Below are 20964 nucleotides of genomic sequence, written 5' to 3'. Positions count from 1 at the left end.
TATATTTCAGAGATGAGACCTTAGCCCCTGGGGTTGCGTAAGCAAATATGTTCATACATAGAACGTTTAGACTGTGTGTCACTTAAACTGAGATGTATAGAAATGTTTGATTTGTATGTAATTAAATATTTCCTTGTTTGGAAATGGAATAAGGTATGTGGTTTGGAGGGTTGGAAAAGAGATAAACTCTGAGTTCTGCACCAGCCTGTGTCCAAGTTCGTCCACCAGGCAAAATTAGAGAGATTAGTAAGACCAGGAGGGAAAGCTGGATCTCCTAGAAAGGTTGCCTGCAGAGGAGCTTGGGATGATAGACAGAATTTGGCGTTAAAACTTTTCCAAAGATGGAACGATTGCGCTACTAAAAGATTTAAGGGTTGCAAAATGGAAATTGACCACAACAAGCCAGGTAGAAACTAGGGGTGGATTGAGTCCGATTAAAATTTGACCCAGGGAACCTTGGATCTGATTATATGCTACTGTGCTAATTGCGTGAGCCTGGAGGCCAGATAATAATACCATAAGTTTGGGGCGCCCAGGCATATAAAGTCATTAAGATCCTGCTGAAAGGAGAGAATAAATGTTTTAGTGATTTTAATAGAAAGAGCTCCGAAAAGGTTGCTGAAAAATCGCTTCTCGGCCTTTTGGTTAAGATCAAGTGTAGTATCTGTTCTTATCAGTCACCAGAGGAGGCGCTGTGCTACTCCCATAGGTAAGAGTTATGCAAATCCAATGGTGTAATTGTGCCATGTAAGGGCGGTTTCAGCAGGGACTACACCAGGCCGCCCGACAGGTACTGGGGGCTGGTCAATTGTTGAGTCTGAACCGTCTGGAAGGGTGCTCCTGGTGAGGATGGGTGCTGCATCGGGTTTGGCCAGAGTGTCGGGTCCCTGGCCTTCTGGCCTAGATTGGTGTAGTCCTAGCTCCGGTCCATGTCTTTATGTCCTGACCTCATTCCAATAGAACACATAGGTATGAATTAGAGCGGAGACTGCAAGCCAGGCCTTCTCATCCACATCAGTTCCTGACCTCACAAATGCGCTTCTGGAAGAATGATCAAACATTCCCATAGACACACTTCTAAACCTTGTGGGCAGCCTTCCCAGAAGAGTTGAAGCTGTTATAGCGGGAAAGGCTGGACCAACTCAATATTGAACCCTACGGACTTATGCCGCGCACACACGATCGGAGTTTCCGGCAACAAAGCCGTGGATTTTTTCCGAAGGATGTTGGCTCAAACTTGTCTTGCACACACACGGTCACACAAATGTTGTCGGAAATTCCGAACATAAGAACGCGGTGGCGTACAAGACGTACGACGAGCCGAGAAAAGGGAAGTTCAATAGCCAGTGCGGCTCCTTCTGCTTGATTCCGAGCATGCGTGAGCTTTTGTGCGACGGACTTGTGTGCACACGATAGGACTTTCCGACAACAAGTGAAGTTGGCGGAAAATTTGAGAACCTGCTCTCAAACATTTGTTTGAGACAAATCAACAAATGTTGGATGGAGCATACACACGGTGGGAATTTCCGACAAAAAGCTCACATCGAACATTTCCCGTCGAAAAGTCCGACCATGTGTACGCGGCATAGGACTGGGATGCCATTAAAGTTCATGTAAAGGCAGCAATCCCAATACTTTTGACAATATAGTGTATTTGCAGGTCAGGAATTTGTGTGATTATGCACAGAAATGCATTGCTCTTTATCAGAGGCATAGGAGTGCCACTAATCCTTAGTTGAACCCCCACGCGTTTCGTCCCATGAGATTTCATGAGGAGCGCTTTTCTCCTAAGAAAGAGTTGGGAACTTTTCCCCCATGTTTCTCGCAGGTACAATAGCCCATTCAAATGAATGGGCAGCTGTACCCGCGACATGCGTGCCCAAATGCGAATCCACATATGTGAACCTAGGCTAACATAAACCAGGTTGGGATTTATAATTATTGATCCTTTTCTAATACGCATTGTATCAAGAGCGCCTTCGTATTCTCCAAAAACGCCACAGGGACCCTCCGGTGATAAAGTTTCCCTGGTAGGATAGATCCTCTTGATATTATATTAGTAAATAGCTCTTTTTCTGTCTAGTGAAGGGAAGAGTTATGCTGTTTCTTTTCGGAGGCCCCATGTGCAACGCCAGAGAAGATTGGGCGCGCTGTGATGCAGTCGCTCGGTGAAAGGGGCTGCCTTTGACTAGGCTGGATAATACGTGTTCTGTACGGCTTCCCCTATCAATAGTTACCAGGGTTTCTCTCTATGGAATTCGAGAGCAAGAGGCTCTTAGTGCAGCACCCCTGAGGCCTAGAGCAATGTTCAGCTCACAATGGGCACCATTAAGAGCCTTTGACTCTCTGTGGCTCCATTACCATTAACAGAGGCCGGGCCCCGGGACGGTGACACGTGGTCTGTGCAGGCTCAAAGAGACTCAATAATGTATCTGTGCTGCACCGGAGAGACACAGCGCTGCTCAGTTCACAGGCACTTGTCTATGAGGGGCTCTGCCAGGGCTGCGCTGTAGTTATGTGCCCCCCCCCCCCACTCAAGGATGCTTGGTGGCCCCTTACAGAGGGTCACTGAAAACAAGGAGGCACAATATTATTATAAATATTATTATAAAGACATGTAAAATCTAAAGTGATTCAATAAAATCTGCAAATTCCAGGTATGGATATTTTTACATACGCTATATTGCCAAAAGTATTGGGACGCCTGCCTTTAATGGCATCCCAGCCTTAGGCTCCACTCACACTAATGCGTTTTTTTTTATGCATTTTGCATTTTGCAGAAATGCATGGGAATTTTTTAACATGGGTTCCTATGGAACATGTTCACATCAATGCTTTTTTGTGCCTCTGCGTTTTGGGAAAGGGTCGGGGACTTTTTTTCATGCAAAATGCAGCGTTTTGCATGTAACAGAATTCAATGGACCTGCATCCAAAAACGCAAGTACCGTGTTTTTTGCCGCGTTTTTATCTCCTTTTGCTGCGTTTTGCGTTTTTTTTTCCTTTAATTTTTTTTAACACTGTATACAGTAAAAATAAAAAAACGCAAAAACGCGGCAAAAACGCATGTTCTAAAACGCGGCAAGCACTGCAAAAAACACTGCAGAAACGCTCAAAAGCAACATGCATAGATGTGAATCGATCCTAAGGCTCCATTCACACTAATGCATTTTTTTATGCATTTTGCATTTTGCAGAAATGCATGGGAATTTTTTAACATGGGTTCCTATGAAACATGTTCACATCAATACATTTTTGTGCCTCTGCAAAGGGTCGGGGACTTTTTTTCATGCAAAATGCAGCGTTTTGCATGTAATAGAATTCAAAGGGACCCGCATCCAAAAACGCAAGTACCGCGTTTTTTGGCACGTTTTTGCGCTTTTTTTCTATCTTTTTTCTTACACTGTATACAGTATAAAAAAAAAAACCACTGTAAAAAAAAAAAAAAAATACGCAAAACGCGGCAAAAACGAATGTTCAAAAACGCGGCAAGCACCGCAAAAAGCACTGCAGAAACGCTCAAAAGCTACATGCATAGATGTGAATCGAGTCTTAGTCCGTAGGGTTCAATATTGAGTTGGCCCACCCTTTGCAGCTATAACAGCTTCAACTCTTCTGGGAAGGCTGTCCACAAGGTTTAGGAGTGTGTCTATGGGAATGTTTCACCATTCTTCCAGAAGAGCATTTGTAAAGGTCAGGCACTGATGTTGGACAAGAAGGCCTGGCTCGCAGTCTCCACTATAATTCATCCCAAATGATTTTTTTTTTTTGCGATCAGTCAGACGATCCATAGATGGGTTGAAATCTAACTGGTCCCTGCTGAACCCCATCGAATTTCCATCCACCTATGGGCAGCTTTAAACTTTGTCAGTTGATAAATACCATTATAGTCTATTTCTTGGCTTCCCCAAATGAACGCAGTGCGGATTCATGCCTGCGCCCTCTTATGAGACGCACGTACATCGACAGCGCAATCTGGTTCTGTCGTGTCTGAAGCTTCACTCGGCAAACATGATGAGTGTCTTCTGACGATCTCTGACCCGCTGCAACTTCTCTACAAAAACATCTATAAAGCTTCCCTGTTGAGGTTTATTTTCCCGCTGTGCAGCGTGCTTTTTCCGAAGCCCATAAAATGGCGCGGCTCTGCGTGCTCCATGCACCTCGGGTTCCCACGTTCCATCCCACAAACATCTGCTGAACATTAACAGTTTACTGCCTGAGTTATAACACAAGGAGCAAAAACATTTGTACCCTGGTGAAAAGAGTTGGGGCCCATTCACACCACCGCGTTACCGCAATGCATAATGTGCGCGGTGGGGCATTGTGGTGTCAGTCCTTTTGGTGCTCCAACGCATCTCTAGAACGCAACATTTGTAGGCCGTGCTGAAACGCATGAAAAGCCCATTCATTTGAGATAGGCTGCCTAATGGATTGCGACTAAATCCATGCACAAGCAGGCGTTGCGGTACAATGTGTTCCAGTGTGAATGGTCAAATAATGTGAGAAATTACCGGGTTCAGCTTAAAGGGGGAGATCACCTATTCCATGAACCTGGTTGTTTTTGGTTCCTCCCTGCTCCCTATTACAGAAATGGAAAATATTTTTTTATTATTATTGGTAAAGTAAAGCAAGGCGAGAATTATGTGCGCACCCCAACTGCCTCTTGGGATTGCCACATCACACAGTGTTACCGAGGGCACATGAGCGTCACGGTATTCTACGCATGCGCAGATATGGCATTGCCCTCGGCCAGGTATTCAGGCATATCTGCACATGTTTTACATATCCACATGTTATATTGTTATTATTATCATTTTTATTATTGTTGTTATTATCATTAATATTCTGATTACTATTATTGGTCATTGTTATTATTTAATTTTATTATTATTATTATCATTATTATTATTGATATTATTATTATTGTTATTGTTATCATTATTATTAGTACTGTTATTGCTGTTATTATTATTTAGGTTGTTGTTTTTTTTTATTATTAATATTATTATTATTTTACACACACACTTTTTTTATTTTTACATTCTTCTCCTCTCCATGTGCGTTGCGGTGTTCCACACATGCGCAGACATGGCATTGCCCTCGGCCCAGGTATTCAAGCAGATCTGCACATGTTGTATGTATGCACATGTAATATTATTATTATAATTTTTTTATTATCATTAATATTATTACTATTATTATATTTTATTGTTGTTATTATCATTATTATTGTTATTATTATTTTTGTATTATTATTATTACTATTATTATATTTTATTGTTGTTATTATTAGTATGATTATTTTTTTTATTGTTAATACCATTATTAGTATTGTTATTTTTGTTATTTTTTTTATTAATGATATTATTTATTATTTTACACACACACTTTTTTTTCTTACATTCTTCTCCTCTCCATGTGCGTTGCGGTGTTCCACACATGCGCAGACATGGCATTGCCCTCGGCCCAGGTATTCAGGCAGATCTGCACATGTTGTATGTATGCACATAAATATTATTATTATTATTATCATCATTTTTATTATTGTTATAATTATCATTAATATTGTTATTACTATTATTGTTATTATTATTATATTTTATTACTATTCTTATATTTTATTGTTGTTGTTATCATTATTGTTGTTATTATTATTATTGTTATTATTACCATTATTAGTAGAGATTTTATCTCACTTCCTGTTGGGTCCCTAGGACAGGAAGTGAAATCTCCGTAATGCAACACATAAACTGATCCCCTACTCCAAATCATTTTTGGCTATACATACACTTACCTGCATGGCCGCCCATTCCCATTCCTGGAACCTCCACTCTGTGGCAGAGAAATGCCTTTTGTAAGAATCTTTACATCCGGCATCATTCAGTGCGTGTCGGGGTCACTGTTTCCACCAGACAACCCCTTCATCTTTCCCATAAAGAATTTAAATCTGCCCCCCAGCCTTCCCTTCAGTCTTGCACAGTTGTACCGGCTCCTCTCCTCTACTGAAAAGGCTTGCTCTGATTTCACCGCACACTGTGAGCTTCTCCCAATGGACATTAGAAACTGCAGCAAGTCACATACAGCCCACCACACTGGAGGACTCCCAGCATCATCTAGCCCAGTTGTTCTCAACCTTTCTAGTGCCATGACCCCTTTCCCAAGTTGTGGGGACCCCTAACAGTAAAATTATTTTCGTAGCGTGGGTTGTCAGCACCCAAGGCAAGACAAGTAATTTGCGCCCCTAACCCATGGACATTTAGCACTCCCTGAGTCCCTTCTACTCGTACAGTATTAAAACCCCTCATGGTACATTTTAGGATGTACCCCTCTCTTTGTTCTCCTTTTATCTCTCTCTATCCTAATTTCTTGTTTTTTTTCCCCCATCCCTCTCTCTAGCCGTCTTTCTTGTTCTTTCTTTTATTTGTTCCTCCCCCTCTTTTCCTCTCCCTTCCATGTATTCTCTATTTTTACTCCTTCTCTTAGGCCCCTTTCACACTGGGGCGGTGGGGGCGTCGGCGGTACAACAGCGCTATTTTTAGCGCTGCTGTACCGTCGTTCTTGCAGCGGTATTCGTCCGCTAGCGGTTCGGTTTTAACCCCCGCTGGCGGCCAAAAAAGGGTTAAATCCGCTCGTACAGCGTGGCTATAGCCGCGGTATTACCGCGGTATAGCTGCGCTGTCCCATTGATTTCAATAGGCAGGAGCAGTGAAGGAGCGGTGAATACACCGCTCCTTCACCGCTCCAAAAAAGCGGTTTGCAGGACTTTTTTTACCGTCCTGCCTGCGCACCGCTTCAGTGTGAAAGCCCTCGGGCTTTCACACTGAACAAACAGCGGAGGCTGTTTAGGGGCGGTTTTCAGGCGGTATTTTTAGCGCAATACCGCCTGAAAACCGCTCCAGTGTGAAAGGGGCCTTACTCCTTGGTGGTGGTGGTGGGGGATGGGATGAGTGGCAGTGCTGGGGGGAGTTCTGATCGGCCAACTTAAGTGTTCTTGATTAAGGTCATCTGCTGATCTGAGAACTGTACTGGGGACTTTTAATGGCAACTATAATCACAGGTAGTGTTGCTCACTATGTCTCCTACTTTGTGGTTTCTCGTAGCAGTGACACCTATGCCGAAATCAGGACATAGGGTCTCCTCCAGCCCCTCCCACTCCACATTCCTCACCAATCAGCTGACCTCTAGTCTCTGCCCCCCCCAGCCATGCCGTGACCTGAATGGGCGGCTGCAAGGAGGCTGAGTGGGTGGCCGCGGGCTCCAGAAACAGCCCAGCTGGGCGTCCACAGGAACCAGGGACAGCCCTGGTGGGCGGCCACGAAAAAGGCTGGGAGAGCAGCGTGGGCTTCAGGAACAGCCCAGGATTCGATGACCCCTGGAAAACCGTCATTTGACCCCCAGGTTGAGAACCACTGATCTAGCCCTTTCCTCCACTAGCCTGGCTGTCCCTGACCCGCCCCCTTTCATTCATTGATCTATAGTTCTGTCAATCATGGAGGCTCAGCGTCACATGGGGCGGTCTGCATGCAAATACAGCCTGCCTAGGAACGCCCACTCCTCCGGACTGACAGCCACCCACTAAGACATATTTGCATAACTCCTCCCAAGAGCCAACCCACTGCTTACATCAGGACTGAGGGCTCTTAAAGCCGAGTTCCACCCAAAAGTGGAACTTCCGCTCATCGGATTCCTCCCCCCCTCCGATGTCACATTTGGCACCTTTCAGGGGGGTGCAGATATCTGTCTATTACAGGTATTTGTACCCACTTCCGGTTCACCCCTCCCCGCTGTCTGCTGGGAAACACACGGGTCCCAGAGACAGCAGGGACCATCGGTATTGCACTGCATGACTCGCGCATGCGCAGTAGGAAACCGGGAATTGAAGCCGCAAGCCTTCACTTCCTGATTCCCTTACCGAAGATGGAGGCGGCAGCACCCGAGGACCGAGAGACGGTTCAGCCTCGGGTGCCGACATCACGGGCGCCCTGGACAGGTAAGTGTCCATGTTTTAAAAGTCAGCAGCTGCAGTATTTGTAGCTGCTGACTTTAAAAAAAAAAATTTGGGCGGAGCTCCGCTTTAAGAGGAGTGCTAAGGCCGGGTGCTGTGAGGTTTTTAGGAAGCTATGTACAGCCCCTTACTGGCCCCTCCCACCAGCCATGATATGCCTGCATTGCATAGAGAAGCACAGAGAACCAGTGATGGACATCACTGGGTCTAAAATAAGGTATGTAATAAAAATGGAAAAGTTTTATTTAACCACTTCAGCCCTGGAAGGATTTACCCCCCTCCCTGACCAGAGCACTTTTTGCGATTCGGCACTGCGTCGCTTTAACTGACAATTGCGCGGTCGCGCGACGTGGCTCCCAAACAAGGTTGACGTCCTTTTTTCCCCACAAATAGACCTTTCTTTTGGTGGTATTTGTTCATCTCTGCGGTTTTTTTTTTTTTTTTGCACTATAAACAAATAAATAGCGACAATTTTGAAAAAAAACACAATATTTTGTACTTTTTGCTATAATAAATATCCCCAATTTTTTTTTTTTAAAAAGCAAATTTTTTTTCTCAGTTTAAGCCGATGTGTATTCTTCTACATATTTTTGGTAATAAAAATCTCAATAATAATTGATTAGTTTGCGCAAAAGTTATAGCGTCTACAAAATAGGGGATAGATTTATAGCATTTATATTATTTTTTTTTTTTTCTTACTAGTAATGACGGCGATCTGCGATTTTTATCGAGACTGCGACACTATGGCGGACACATCGGACACTTTTGACAAATTTTTGGGTCGACTGACAATTATACAACAATCGGTGCTATAAAAATGCATTGATTACTGTATAAATGTCACTGGCAGGGAAGGGGGTAACACTAGGGGGCGATCAAGGGGTTAAACGTGTTCCCTATTGTGTGTTCTCACTGTAGGGGGAGGGGAATGACAGATCGTGGATCCTAGCTATTAGGAACACACGATCTGTCTCTCCTCCCAGAACACACCTGTCCCTGTTCTGCCCCTCGTGCACGCGATCGCTCGTGGCCGGCGTTAATCGCGACCGTCAGCCACGAGCATCGGCACCCCCGCGGTGCAGCTGGCGCGTGCGCGCCTCTGGCGGCACGCGCGGCCCTGCTATCCCGCTTAAAGGAGCCGACGTACAGCTACGACGGCTCGCGGGAACGTGCCGACCTGCCGCAGTATAATGACGACAGCTGGTCGGCAAACGGTTAAAAATATGTGTGGTGGGGGGGGGGACCTGGGAGGGCAAATTATAAGCAGAATAATCTTAATCTTTAAATTAAACCCTAGGCTGCGATTTGCTGCGATCTTGTCTGCAATTTCAAAACGCCCAGGTGTGAATGACAAATCGCGCTACACACATTTCAGATTCATTCATTCATTTGAATACCACCTAAAAAAAAAAAACGGTGCGATTCTGTCGCAATTGTCCCGCAATAAATCGTGGCAAATCGCATCGTGTGAAGCTTGTCGCCCCCAAACAAGTTCAGCAGCTTCTTTTGAGGGCGACATGCTTCACGCGATGTGGTTTGACGCGATTGCAGCGCGATTTATCGTGGCAGAACCGCACCGCGTTTTCAGGTGCCATTCGAGTGAATGGCACCTGAAATGTCCGAATCCAGCTTGCCAATGGATTGGTGCTGCTCGGAGGTTCTCCTTTAAATGGCAGATCTTGGCGTTTGGCTGGCGTGTCCCTCTACTGCTTCCAGCCAGCAATGAAAGCACGTATTAGTCGGACCGCCGCCGTAACGCCTCGCGCTTGGCTGTCACCTAACTTATTGATAGGCCGGCAGGATATTGGATTTTGTCGGCTCGGTTGCCCGCTGCCCAGAGCGGTTTGGGATGCCATCCAGGCGGTGTTCTTTCTCGCAGCCTCCACCCTGACGCTCCGTACCTGGCCCCCGTTCCCAGACTCCCCCCCTGGAGGGGGTTTAATAAAAAAGAAACAAAAAAAAAAAAACATCGCCACCTTCTTCTCCCGGCGTCTTCCAAACCGTTTCCAGAGACGGAACAAATTTCCTCCACTTCCATCAATACCAGTAAATGGGCTTTTTTTTTATCCCTCAACAAATGTATGATGTCAAGTTCCCGTTTATGTCCCCAACGGAATTGTCTCTCCTGGGTCCGATCTGGGAAAAAATGTGAAAAACAAAAAGCGTTTTTCAAAAAGCTAGGCGTGAATAAGGGTCTAAGGGCTTGTTTACATTTTTAGCCCCTCTGACAAGTGATCCGCGGTGGATCCTTTTTCAGAGGCAAGTGGTTTAGAGGTGATAGACTACAGCAGGGATGCTTGCTTTAAAGTGGTTGTAAACCCACAAAAAATAAAAGTATAAAAAAAACCTGCAAAACCTGCAAGGTCCCCGTACACACTGGGGTGGAGGAACTTAACTGGCCTGCACAGAGTTCTGACCTCAACTCGATAGAACACCTTTGGGATGAATTAGAGCAGAGTCTGCAAGCCAGGCCTTCTCGTCCAACATCAGTGCCTGACCTCACAAATGTGATTCTGGAAGAATGGTCAAACATTCCCACAGACACACTCCTAAACCTTGTGGACAGCCTTCCCAGAAGAGTTGAAGCTGTTATAGCTGCGAAGGGTGGGCCAACTCAATATTGAACCCTACGGACTAAGACTGGGATGCCATTAAAGTTCATGTGCTTGTAAAGGCAGGCGTCCCAATACTTTTGGTAATATAATTTTATATATATATATATATATATATATATATATATATATATAAACAGTTCCTTGCAAAAGTATTCACCCCCTTGGCATTTTTCATGTTTTGCTGCCTCACAACCTGGAATTAACATGGATTGTTTGAGGATTTGCATCATTTAGTTTACAGAACACGCTCACAACTTTGAAGATGTTTTTTTATTTTTTTATTGTGAAGCAAACAACAAATAGGACAAAATAACAGAAAAAGTCAATGTGCATAACTATTCACCCCCCTAAAGTCAATACTTTGTAGAGCCACCTTTTGCGGCTATCACAGCTCCAAGTCGCTTTGGATAAGTCTCTATGAGCTTGCCACATCTTACCACTGGGATTTTTGCCCATTCCTCCTGAGCAAAACTGCTCCAGCTCCTTCAAGTTGGATGGTTTGCGCTTGTGAACAGCAATCTTTAAGAGCCCTTGCACACTGGGGCGGTTTGCAGGCGCTATTGCGCTAATAATAGCGCCTGCAAACCGCCCCGAAAGTGCCGCTACTTTCATTCCAGTGTGCAAGCCCCGAGGGCTTGCACACTGGAGCGATGCGCTGGCAGGACGGTAAAAAAAGTCCTGCTAGCAGCATCTTCGGAGCGGTGAAGGAGCGGTGTGTATACCGCTCCTTTACCGCTCCTGCCCATTGAAATCAATGGGACGGCGCGGCTATACCGCCGGCAAAGCGCCTCTGCAGAGGCGCTTTGCGGTGGTATTTAACCCTTTCTCGGCCGCTAGCGGGGGGTAAAACCGCCCTGCTAGCGGCCGCATACCGACGGTAAAACGCTGCTAATAATAGCGGCGTTTTACCGCCGATGCCGCCCCCCCCCCGCCCCAGTGTGCAAGGGCTCTTAGTCGGACCACAGATTTTCTATTGGATTGAGGTCTGGGCTTTGACTGGGCCATTCCAACAAATTTACATATTTCCCCTTAAACCACTCAAGTGTTGCTTTAGTAGTATGTTTGTGGTCATTGTCCTGGAAGGTGAACCTCCGTCCTAGCCTCAAATCACACACAGAGTGTTACAGGTTTTGCTCAAGAATTTCCCTGTATTTAGCACCATCCATCTTTCCCTCAACTCTGACCAGTTTTCCAGACCCGACTGCTAAAAAACATCCCCACAGCATGATGCTGCCACCACCATGTTTCACAGTGGGGATGGTGTTCTTTGGGTGATGTGATGTGTTGGGTTTGTACCAGACATAGCATTTTCTTTGATGGCCAAAAAGTTCAATTTTAGTCTCATCAGACCAGAGCACCTTCCTCCATACATTTTGGGAGTCTCCCACATGCCTTTTCGCAAACTCAAAACGTGCCATTTTGTTTTTTGCTGAAAGTAATGGCTTTCTTCTGGCCACTCTGCCATAAAGCCCAACTCTATGGAGCGTACGGCTTATTGTCGTCCTATGTACAGATACTCCAGTCTCTGCTGTGGAACTCTGCAGCTCCTCCGGGTTTACCTTAGATCTCTGTGCTGCCTCTCTGATTAATGCCCTCCTTGCCCGGTCTGTGAGTTTTGGTGTGCGGACGTCTCTTGGCAGGTTTGCTGTTGTGTCATGTTCTTTCCATTTGGTTATGATCAGGGCATTTTTTCAGCAGGAACGCGGGGGAACGCAGTTCCGGCACCTCCAGCAATGAATGTATGTCATTGCAAGGAGTGTTGGGGTGTGCTGGAAGGTCTATTGATACTGGCTGCTGGGAGATCTATTGCCACTGGTGGGGATCTATTTTGCATGGAGGTCTATTGTTGCTGAGTAGATCTATTGTTGCTAGTGGGGGGTCTTATGTTTCTGGGGGGATCTACTGTTGAGGGAGAGGTCTATTGTTGCTGCCTCCTGGAGGGTCTATTGATGCAGTCTGCTGGGACATCTGTTGTTGTTGCCAGGGGTCTATTGTTGCTGGGGTGGTATTTTGTTGCAGAGGTCTTCTATTGTTGCGTGGGGGCTCTATTTTTTGCTGGGGTGAGGGTCTACTGTTGCTGGGGTAGGGTCGATTGTTGCTCACTGCAGGGGATCTATTTTACTGTCTTTCTTTGTTATCATTAACAAATTCTGTGCAAATCACTTAGTAGCAAAAATGATTCTTGGTTCTTTATTCTCTAAAATGGGCAGCACTAGGAGGTCAGTAGGAGGTGGAACCAAGGAACGGTGCTCAGGGTTGGGTAGGCAGCAGAAACGAAGGGTGAAGGTCGGAGTTCCTGCACCTATTCTCTGAGAAAAAAAGTCCTGGTTATGATAGATTTGATGGTGCTCCTAGGGATCATCAAAGATTTGGATATTTTATTATAACCTAACCCTGACTTGTACTTCTCAACAACATTGTCCCTTACTTGTTTGGAGAGCTCCTTGGTCTTCATGGCAGTGTTTGGTTAGTGGTGCCTCTTGCTTAGGCGTTGCAGCCTCTGGGGCCTTTCAAAAAGGTGTGTATATGTAATGACAGATCATGTGACACTTAGATTGCACACAGGTGGACAACATTTCACTAATTATGTGACTTCTGAAGATAATTGGTTGCACCAGAGCTTTTTATGGGCTTCATAACAAAGGGGGTGAATACATACACACATGCCAATTATCAGTTTTTTATTTCTGAAAAATAGTTTTATGTATATTATATTTTTCTAATTTTACTTCACCAACTTAGACTATTGTGTTCTGATCCATCACATATAATTCAGATTAAAAAAAACATTGAACAAAAGGCTGTAATGTAACAAAATCGGTAAAAAGCCAAGGGGGGTGAATACTTTTGCAAGGCACTGTATATATATAAATATATATATATATATATGTATATATACACAGTGGGGACGGAAAGTATTCAGACACCCTTAAATAATTTTAGCAAATGACTGCAATATAACAAAGAGTGAAAAATTTAAGTTCATTTTTTTCCTCATTAATGTACACACAGCACCCCATATTGACAGAAAAACACAGAATTGTTGACATTTTTGCAGATTTATTACAAAAGAAAAACTGAAATATCACATGGTCCTAAGTATTCAGACCCTTTGCTGTGACACTCATATATTTTACTCAGGTGCTGCCCATTTCTTCTGATCATCCTTGAGATGGTTCTACACCTTCATTTGAGTCCAGCTGTGTTTGATTATACTGATTGGACTTGATTAGGAAAGCCATACAGCTGTCTATATAAGACCTTACAGCTCACAGTGCATGTCAGAGCAAATGAGAATCATGAGTTCAAAGGAACTGCCTGAAGAGCTCAGAGACAGAATTGTGGCAAGGCACAGATCTGGCCAAGGTTACAAAAAAATTTCTGCTGCACTTAAGGTTCCTAAGAGCACAGTGGCCTCCATAATCCTTAAATGGAAGACGTTTGGGGCGACCAGAACCCTTCCTAGAGCTGGCTGTCCGGCCAAACTGAGCTATCGGGGGAGAAGAGCCTTGGTGAGAGAGGTAAAGAAGAACCCAAAGATCACTGTGGATGAGCTCCAGAGATGAAGTCGGGAGATGGGAGAAAGTTGTAGAAAGTCAACCATCACTGCAGCCCTCTACCAGTCGGGGCTTAATGGCAGAGTGGCCCGACGGAAGCCTCTCCTCAGTGCAAGACACATGAAAGCCTGCATGGAGTTTGCTAAAAAACACCTGAAGGACTCCAAGATGGTGAGAAATAAGATTCTCTGGTCTGATGAGACCAAGATAGAACTTTTTGGGCTTAATTCTAAGCGGTATGTGTGGAGAAAACCAGGCACTGCTCATCACCTGTCCAATACAGTCCCAACAGTGAAGCATGGTGGTGGCAGCATCATGCTGTGGGGTTTTTTCAGCTGCAGGGACAGGACGACTGGTTGCAATCGAGGGAAAGATGAATGCGGCCAAGTACAGGGATATCCTGGATGAAAACCTTCTCCAGAGTGCTCAGGACCTCAGACTGGGCCGAAGGTTTACCTTCCAACAAGACAATGACCCTAAGCACACAGCTAAAATAACGAAGGAGTGGCTTCACAACAACTCCGTGACTGTTCTTGAATGGCCCAGCCAGAGCCCTGACTTAAACCCAATTGAGCATCTCTGGAGAGACCTAAAAATGGCCGTCCACCAACGTTTACCATCCAACCTGACAGAACTGGAGAGGATCTGCAAGAAGGAATGGCAGAGGATCCCCAAATCCAGGTGTGAAAAACTTGTTGCATCTTTCCCAAAAAGACTCATGGCTGTATTGGATCAAAAGGAGCTTCTACTAAATACTGAGCAAAGGGTCTGAATACTTAGGACCATGTGATATTTCAGTTTTTATTTTTTAATAAATTGGCAAAAACGTCAACAATTCTGTGTTTTTCTGTCAATATGGGGTGCTGTGTGTACATTAATGAGGAAAAAAATGAACTTAAATGATTTATCGAATGGCTGCAATATAACAAAGAGTGAAAAATTTAAGGGGGTCTGAATGCTTTCCGTCCCAACTGTATATATATATATATATATATATATATATATATATATATATATATATATATATATATATATAAATAAATATATATATATATATATATATATATATATATATATATATATATATATATATATATATATATATATATAAATGTTTGGGGGTTCTAAGTATGCTGATTTTTACATGAAAACAAGACTAGTCCTGGGTCTTCAAGTGGTTAAGTAATGAATGTGGAGAGTATCAGAGCGGAGCGGACATAAGATTTCACAGGTAGGTTTTGTGTCAGCCGTTCCATTGACTTCAAATCCTGCAAAAAGTACATGAAATTCCCGTACCGGCCCTTTAAAGGTGAAACGTATCTCTTGAGATGTTTGTAAACACTGCGTCTTTGTGTCACTTACCTGCCCTGACCTCTCCTACAAGAGACACTTGTCGGTGTTCTTAGAAAGTCGGGCCGGGTATTCTTAGCCGCGGGCTCTGTAATTTTAGAGTCCGATGGTCGGGCCGGCCTGGCGGTGAATTAATGCGCTTTTAGTGGGGTTTTTCTTAATTGTGATTTATTGATGCATATTTTTCCCATATAAAAATATCAGCGTAAACACGGCCAGCCAATCCCCGGACAGCGCGACCATAATATACAGCATAAGTGCGCTCAGTCATGGCGGCAGAAGAGAGCGGTGTCTGTGTATCGCAGCGGCGATCCTCTCACCCCGAAATGAAGAAACCGTTCATACGAGGAGAAGAAAGAGATACATTTTATCGCTTAGTCCCCGTTCAGATCTTGTGATTCCAAATCGCAGCAGAACGCGCGGCACAGGTTTGGGTGGCATTGTTCTGTAATGGCGCCACAAAAGGCAGTGCCATTCTGCCGATCGCACGGTAATAGCAGGAAAATGCGAAATGACACATTGCGATAAACTTGACGCCCAAAAAGAAACAGGAGCTAGACATGTGCAGAGCGAAAAAAATTGTTTTGATTCGTTATTTACATAAATTTGTTTGGTTAATTTAATTTAATTTGTTTATTTGTTTTCAGAATTCATTTTTTTTATTCGAATTTCAATTTGAATTTTCCAAATCCGGTCGAATTGAACTCAAATCAAATTCCATTCAAAATCAAATTTATTCTATTCGAACTTTGGAAGATTGTTATATTCTTTCAATTCTATTCTATTCTATTGTATTGTTTCTTCTATTCTATTCTTTTATTTTCTATTTTCTTTTCTAGTGTATTTTTTATAATTTTTGAAGATAAAAAGTGCATTTTATATACAACTATATACAGTGCCTTGAAATAGTATTCATACCCCTTGAAATTTTTCCACATTTTGTCATGTTACAACCAAAAACGTTAATGTATTCTATTGGAATTTTATGTGATAGACCAACACAAAGTGGCACATAATTGTGAAGTGGAAGGAAAATGATAAATGGTGTTCAATATTTTTTACAAATTAATATGTGAAAAGTGTGGGGTACATTTGTATTCAGCCCCCCGGAGTCAATACTTTGTAGAACCGCCTTTCACTGCAATTACAGCCGCAAGTCTTTTTGGGGATGTCTCTACCAGCTTTGCACATCTAGAGAGGGACATTTTTGCTCATTCTTCTCTGCAAAATATCTCAAGCTCTGTCAGATTGGATGGAGAGCATCTGTGAACAGCAATTTTCAAGTCTTGCCACAGATTCTCAATTGGATTTAGGTCTGGACTTTGACTGGGCCATTCTAACACATGAATATGCTTTGATCTAAACCATTCCATTGTAGCTCTGGCTGTATGTTTAGGGTCGTTGTCCTGCTGGAAGGTGAACCTCCGCCCCAGTCTCAAGTCTTTTGCAGGTTTTGTTCTAAGATTGCCCTGTATTTGGCTCCATCCATCTTCCCATCATCTCTGACCAGCTTCCCTGTCTCTGCTGAAGAAAAGCATCCCCATAACATGATGCTGCCACCACCATGTTTCACGGTGGGGATGATGTGTTCAGGGTGATGTGAAATGTTCGTTTTCCACCACACATAGTGATTTGCTTTTAGGCTAAAAAGTTCAATTTTGATCTCATCTGATCAGAGCACCTTCTTCTACATGTTTGCTGTGTCCCCCACGTGGCTGCTCGGTTTTTCTCAAAATGCCATCTGGACTTCTTATGACTTTCTTTCAACAATGGCTTTCTTCTTGCTACTCTTCCATAAAGGTCAGATTTGTGGAGAACACGACTAATAGTTGTCCTGTGGACAGATTCTCCCACCTGAGCTGTGGATCTCTGCAGCTCCTCCAGAGTTACCATGGGCCTCTTGGCTGCTTCTCTGATGAATGTTCTCCTTGCCCGGCCTGTCAGTTTAGGTGGACGGCCATGTCTTGGTAGGTTTGCAGTGGTGCCATACTCTTTCCATTTTCAGATGATGGATTGAACAGTGCTCCGTGAGATGTTCAAAGCTTGGAATATTTTTTGATAACATCACTTTGCTTTAAACTTCTCCACAACTTTATCCCTGACCTGTCTGGTGTGTTCCTTGGCCTTCATGATGCTGTTTGTTCCCTAAGGTTCTCTAACAAACCTCTGAGGGCTTCACAGAACAGCTCTATTTATACTGAGATTAAATGACACACAGGTGGACTCTATTTACTAATTAGGTGACTTCTGAAGGCAATTGGTTCCACTAGATTTTAGTTGGGGGTATCGGAGTAAAGGGGGCTGAATACAAATGTACCCCACACTTTTCACATATTTATTTGTAAAAAATATTGAAAACCATTTATCACTTTCCTTCCACTTCACAATTATGTGCCACTTTCTGTTGGTCTATCACATAAAATCCCAATAAAATACATTTACGTTTTTGGTTGTAACATGACAAAATGTGGAAAATTTCAAGGGGTATGAATACTTTTTCAAGGCACTCTATATCAGACCAAAATGAGGGACAAATAAAGAGGAAAGAGGAACAGAGGGAGTTTGCTCCAAATCAGGGACAGTCCCTCGAAATCAGGGACAGTTGGGTCGCTGTGTGTTTCTATTGATGCACACAGTGTAGGGAGACACACAACTCTAGTCCCTGCATGAAAGGGTGACTCCATAGGGTGCCGTAGCAGGAAGGAACCGCCCTGAAACAAGTCATGGCACCGGCATGGACTGGAACATAGGCAGCGATCCAAACCCAGCCCAATGCAAGACTTTATCTGATCCTCGGATGTAAGAGAGGACTCTGATGGGATCTTGATGTAAGGGGGGGGGAGGGGGCTCTGATAGTCATTCTCATGTAAAGAAGAACTCTGATGGGGACTCTGATCTAAGGGGGACTCTGATCTAAGGGGGACTCTGATCGGCTCTAGTTTATTTAGAGTTTCTTTACTTTGTTTTACTGAAGTTTTATTTTTATTGGTTCTAAATCATATCAAGCCGATTACAGAAGGGAGAGGGGTAAGTGTTAAGGGTTTAGAGAGGAAAGGGTTACATTTGGGGGACTGGGGCTTTGCCTATGTCCCGACTGCCAGTCTATACAGCAGTCTTGTGACTTCTATCAGTGTCTGGTTAAAGCTTGTAGGAGGAGTTTTCATTCTCCTCTGACTGTCCTATGAGGCTGCAGGACCCCTGACCCTCTGTCTGGACAGTGCTGATTGGTCCTGTGCTGATCACATGCATCCTCCCAAGATTAAAAAAAAAAAAACTCTCTAGCAATACACATCAAACTGAGCATGTGCAGAGTGCCCCCAAGGCTCTGTACTATCAGCAGATGGATTGGGGACAGTGGAAGAAGGGGAGGATCAGAGAAGACAGGATCAAACAGCCTTTTTACACAATGCGGAGGATTAAACCCTTAGGTTCCACAGTGAGTATATAACAAGCATGTTTTACTGCATATACAGACTGATTTTACTGTTGTGGGTTTAGTAACACTTTAACATAGAACGTTTGGGGGTTCCTGGGGAATTCTACACACCTCCTAGTAAATTCCCAAGTCTAAATTCCTGACATCTCAACAACATCAGCTCCACCTGTTATGACCGAGCTCCAGTCCGGCGACTTTGCCTAGGCTGGGATGACTTCATCAGTCTGCTGCAGGCAGGAGGAAGCATTTCCTCAGTCTCCTCTCCCTCAGCAATCAGATTGGGACCTTGTAACCTTTGTAGTCAGTCAGGTGAGAGGCTGCAGCAGCGGCTGATCTGTGTCAGATGCTTGTGAACACAGCTAAGAACTGCACAGACTCCAGGATTTACTGTGTCATCTCTGAGCCGGCATCTCTCAGTCCAGGAAGTAGATGGGGACCCCTAGAGCAGGGATATGCAATTAGCGGACCTCCAGCTGTTGCAGAACTACAAGTCCCATGAGGCACAGCAAGACTCTGACAGCCACAAGCATGACACCCAGAGGCAGAGGCATGATGGGAGTTGTAGTTTTGTAACAGCTGGACGGCATATCCCTGCCCTAGATGATGCCTGAAGAAAGATGGTGCTGTCCTTCTGGAGAGAAAAGCAAAATAATGCATTATTAGGGGGGGAGGACTGTGATCTCTGTGAAAGATAATAAATACCTGGAAGGGCTACACTGACACGGCTATGCACTTACCATATATAATATATTAATATACAGCATCCGATGCTGCGTTATATCCTGGAACTTTATGGTGTTGCTTTATGTTCATTTTTCAACACTTTTTTTTTGTAACCGTAGCTTTACTCTAATTCCGAGATGCTGCAACGGTTTACTTTCCACTGCTGATTACTCGACAACATTGTACAAGTGAACAGTATAAAAAAGAAAGTCCTGCGTATTGTTCCCAGCGTCTGACAATCCTGAGTTCTGGTGTTGCCTGTGACACCCATGCGGTAATAATTAGTGGATCCGGCAGGAAACCAGCCAGGAAAATTGGTTACTATTTGACGAGAGCGCTGCAGATTCCGCTGACGGAGAAGTGTGCCGTTTATGACCATCTTACATCCGGACAAGCGGTGCTTTAACCCCCTAAGACCCCCATTCATCACCTTCACGACCCCGGAACGCTCCCAGAAAAATGCATCGAGGAGAATTTCGTTGTGTGACAAAAACGTGTGAAAAATGTGGCAAAACGCAAATTTCAACAACACACGAGGGTCACGAGCTACTTTGGCGCATTTGTGGCACATGTGACCCGGCTGCCCTAAGATGTCACGCAATAAACACGCAAAAAAAAAGCGTCACGTCGCTCAGATGTGAATGGGGCCCAAGTTCATTCTCACGTGTGCAATTTGTCATGTGACTTTGGACATCGCATGACCAATCACAAGCCGTCCTTTTCAATGGCACCCGTTCAAATCACTGCGACTTCGAAAAGGTGCCGGCACTACTTTTGGTGCGAGTTTGAACCATACAATGAAAAGTCGATAGCGGTGCACTGAACCGAAAATTCAGGATGCCCTTGGTTGAAAGATGAAACCAAAATGGACAGTTTAAAAAAAAAAAAAGAAATTGGCGTTTTTGCATTGAAGTCAATGGGACGCGTTTTTGAATTGAAGTCAATAGAGGGAGTTTTTGTATTGAAGTCAACTGAATGCGATTTTGCATTGAAGTCAATGGGACGCGATTTTGCATTGAAGTCAATAGAGGGCATTTTTGCATTGAAGCCAATGGGATGCGATTTTGCATTGAAGTCAATACAATGCAATTTTGCTTTTGAAGTCAATGGGATGTGATTTTGCATTAAATTCAAAAGGGGGGCGGATTTGCATTGAAGTCAAAAGGGGGGCGGATTTGCATTGAAGTCAATAGGACGCGATTTTGCATTGGAGTCAATGGGACGTGATTTTGCATTGAAGTCAATAGGGGGCATTTTTATATTGAAGTCAATTGAATGTGA

At 44.1% G+C, this 20964-nt stretch overlaps 1 pseudogene; it reads left to right on the top strand.

Annotated features, from left to right (window-relative positions):
* Positions 1-625: 625 nt before the first annotated feature.
* On the top strand, positions 626-731 carry LOC141103974 (U2 spliceosomal RNA; annotated as a pseudogene).
* The last annotated feature ends 20233 nt before the right edge of the window (positions 732-20964 follow it).

The sequence above is a fragment of the Aquarana catesbeiana genome, linkage group LG07, assembly GCF_042186555.1.
Source record: "Aquarana catesbeiana isolate 2022-GZ linkage group LG07, ASM4218655v1, whole genome shotgun sequence".
In the NCBI taxonomy this organism is placed as follows: Eukaryota; Metazoa; Chordata; class Amphibia; order Anura; family Ranidae; genus Aquarana; species Aquarana catesbeiana.
Note: the sequence above shows the minus strand (reverse complement) of the source record. Positions and strands in the feature narration are given on the sequence as shown.